The following is a 3714-nucleotide window of genomic DNA, read 5'->3' as shown; positions in this document are numbered from 1 at the left end:
ATATATATATATATATATATATATTATCTTCCATACATCTAAAAAAAATCACCTACATGATTTTTCCCTCTGCCCTTGAACTTTCCAAAATTCTTTATCCAACTGAACTTTATTTTCTCATCTATTTAACCCACACAGGACGGGTGGTACAGCATGTGTACCGCGCATTCAAAAGCCCAGTTGCCGGGCGGCACAGTATTGTGCCGGCCATTCAATTGATTTAGGCCTAATAATTCGAACGCCCCGGCATTTGGACATTCTAGGCTAGAAATCCCCCGTCGGGAATGGGTTAATAGCAGTAACAAAATTAAAATTTGTTTTATATTTCATGAGAATCACTAATAGCACCATTTATAATTGGATCCATACAATTATAATTTGTGAAGATGTTACACATCAAAATGTTTCCTACCTATTGCATGATGATACAATGCAAAACTACTTTACTACAGATCTAGACATAGACAGATCTGGAAACTGTTTGGTAATCTCTATACATTAATTGTTATTGTACAAAAAGCTCAGTTCTTGTCATCTCTTTCTGATTCTCATAACTTCTATAAAAATTATCTGACACACCCAAATGGTTTACTTCTCATGCTATCAGAATATTTGATGATATATAATTTAAAAAGTCCATTGAACAGTGCCTTTGAGCAAGACCTCACTAAGTCATTGTTAATTGCAAGGCACAACACTAGTGGCATTCCAAAGAGTAAATGCGAGATGAGCAATTGGAATGAAATCTTGAACACCATACAAACAACGGGTTAATAGCTTTACACGATTCTTAAGGGCAAACACAGAAATCGTGATCCAGAGCGGTGAACTCGTTTCCACTTAAAAATGGCAGTTGGCAAGAGTCATGCTTTAGTTTGGATCCACAGGCTCTACATGAATTAGAGAAAGAATATTTCTTTTAACCAGACAAATAATTTTTTAAATTTCTTCTTGACAGGAAGACATGGGCTAGAATGCAATTCTCATATCCAGTCCAAGGTTACAGACACTATAAACTTGTAGGAATAATCCTTGGCTAAAGCTATTACTTCCACACAATTACAAAACATATGTTACACAAAGTATATTAGTAATGATGCTACTTGCAACATGAATCTTTAAATGCTTTTTAAAGATGTAAAAAACAAAGGAAAAAACATTCACAAGATTTATTAGCAGAATAACATTTAATATCAAGAGTAAAAAAAAGGGGGAAGTGATATAAAAAAATGGAAACATAAAGGACTGGACGCATAAAATACCAAAAAAATTGTAAACTTATATAAGAAACATTACCCTATACAAATGGTTCCCAGCCTAGAGTATCTGAATTCCAGAGTGTTTATATAGGTAGCACTGGATGTCTGCGAGTCACCTACAAAAATTTCAAGAGGCCCCACTGAAAAATGTATAATTACTTGTTCATCTAACTGCATACTTAGTTACCTCTACTTTTAATTGAGAATTTAAAGTGCAAAAACAAGTTTTTTGTTATTTAACCCCTTAATCCAATGGCATCAGTAAAGAACTGGATCACACTAGCCCCTGCAGTATGATCAATATCAAGGTTGCCCACTCGAGATTAAAAGAAAAGAAGAAGAAAAAAGAAAAGAAAAGCAGGGACAGTGTTTTTTTCCCCCCTTATCTTTGATTCTGGAAAAGCTAATTATTGTTCCTCAATAAAAGCATCAATAGGTCAAGTTTAGGCAGATTCTGTAAGGCTGTTGCTTGAGAACTAATGTCATTAGAGCCATACAGTACACAGAACAAAGAGCAGATTCCATTGTCATCTGAATTCGTGCCTACCTTCACCAAGACAAGTAGAGATGCCATCTGTTATTGCTGGGTTTGGAGATCACTCTTTCAAAGTTTCGTGGCAGGCTGTTCAAGTCAGCAAGTTTTGGTGGGAGTCCCTAAATAGTTTTCTGTCCCTTTAGAGGGTCAATAAAAACAGCTTGTTGGGTAGACAGACCATTCAAAACCCTGGGGCCTATCGGAAAATCAATTCAAGCAAGAGTCCTTGGTGAAAAAGTTGGGAACTATGTCTTTACACTTATATTTATCTATTTCTGTTATATAATCTCATATAAGATATGTATCTATTTGTGTAATAAAATTGTGAACTATTTGCATAATGGTAGATATGTAAATATAACTACTGGTACATAAACCCTAAATTATAAAAAGGAACATTTTACATATAAATATCACATGGTTAGAAAAAAAAAAAAAATAAAAAAAAACATTACCTGTAAAAAAAAAAAAAAAAAGAAAAAAAAAAAAAGAAAAACACACACCTTTGTACTAGTTATCAAAATAAAGTCACTCATTAGACAATGAAAAATATAATGGTTTAGATATTACATTAAAAAATAGAGAGAGAGAGAAAAAAAAATATATATGTTCATTTTCTTCTTCTCTGTAACTCCCCACAAGAAAATTGAATACAACTTGTAAATCAGAAAAAGACAACCTTTGTTTATAACCATTTTGTAACTGTGGAGCCGCATACATTGTCTGAAAATACAAAGAACAGCAGGCATAGGCAGAGACTGATAATAATCAAACAAATTTCAAATCTCACTGTCCTTTGAGGTAATTTGTGTATATTTTTTGCTGTATAATTTTTTTTACACATATAAACAGTATATATAATCAAGTTTCTCACTTTCCCTAAATAAAAATATGAGAAGACTTATTACCCAATAACAATGGGGCGGTTTTGGCCTCATGAAAGGGTGAACTCCCTTTTTGGTCGTATGAAAAGAGGAGATGTGACCACAAATGCAACCTTATGTACTGTTTGAGAAGATACAATCTGAAGAATGCTGGTGCTTAGAAAAGCATGTGACTTAAACAGCAGCATCATTCTAACTCCTGAACTGCAGTCTTATTTTTTTTCTTTCTTTTTTACAGTATCAAAATGAAGTATAACAGATATTTAATACAAAAATATAAGAATATTCAATAAACTTGTCAGAAAAATATTACATTTTGTGACTTTTTAAACACCCTTCAGCAGAGAATTGCAGGTATCAGATTGTTAATACGACAAGCCACACTAACAAATGAAATGGACTTGTTTAACTAATATTTTCACCTTAGGATAAAATTTTAGGTCCGGAAAAAAAAAAAAAATCAGTGAAGTATCCATTTGTGACAATATTTCTTTCCTAATCTGAAAGCCTGAAAGCAGTCTGTTTGTCATGGGCCTATCACAGGCCTACAGAAATTTGTGCTGTAGTGGGGGTAATGGGTCTTTTATATCATTACACTAATATTATTTATGGCACCAATTATTTTTCTCAAAAAGTTATTTTAGAATTATGGTTCTCACAGCTGAAATGAGGCAAATTCCAAACACACCAGGGAAACACCTGAAGTAGGGTAATCACTGCTTATCTATGCCACGAATGGAAAGTCAAGTGGAAGGGGACCAAGCAACAGGACATGTAAAAGAAAATGAGGATGTTTTGATTCGCTCAGGTTGGAAATTATTGCTTCACCGACATCTCAGCCTTGAATCAACCCTGGAGCATGGAAGTAAAAGAAACAAAAAAAAACTGAAAGCACTAAAACAAGTAGGGACAGACTAACACCCCTGTCAGGAGAGGGAGAAGAACCTAGTGGAAGCTGAGGAGAAGAGAGTGAGGCATGACTATAAGCACATTCACTTGTCCTCCCTCTTGGTGCCCCTTCCTCACTATCACCTGG

General features: G+C 34.2%; 1 protein-coding gene across 3 annotated transcripts in view; it reads right to left on the bottom strand.

Annotated features, from left to right (window-relative positions):
• Window positions 1–1155: 1155 nt before the first annotated feature.
• The window catches only part of Pgant35A (polypeptide N-acetylgalactosaminyltransferase 35A), a 37418-nt gene continuing 34859 nt past the window's right edge, over window positions 1156–3714 (bottom strand). For 2 of the 3 annotated variants that reach the window (XM_086547490.1, XM_043037576.2), the window contains exon 13: window positions 2390–3714. This exon is cut by the window's right edge and continues 859 nt beyond it. The gene's annotated coding sequence lies outside the window, so the exon portion shown is untranslated. The other variant, XM_043037575.2, reaches the window with a different exon arrangement.

This window comes from Penaeus japonicus, unplaced genomic scaffold, assembly GCF_977035675.1.
Source record: "Penaeus japonicus unplaced genomic scaffold, GWHDUDI00000001_assembly GWHDUDI00000019, whole genome shotgun sequence".
In the NCBI taxonomy this organism is placed as follows: Eukaryota; Metazoa; Arthropoda; class Malacostraca; order Decapoda; family Penaeidae; genus Penaeus; species Penaeus japonicus.
This window is presented reverse-complemented; position numbering and strand designations above follow the sequence as displayed.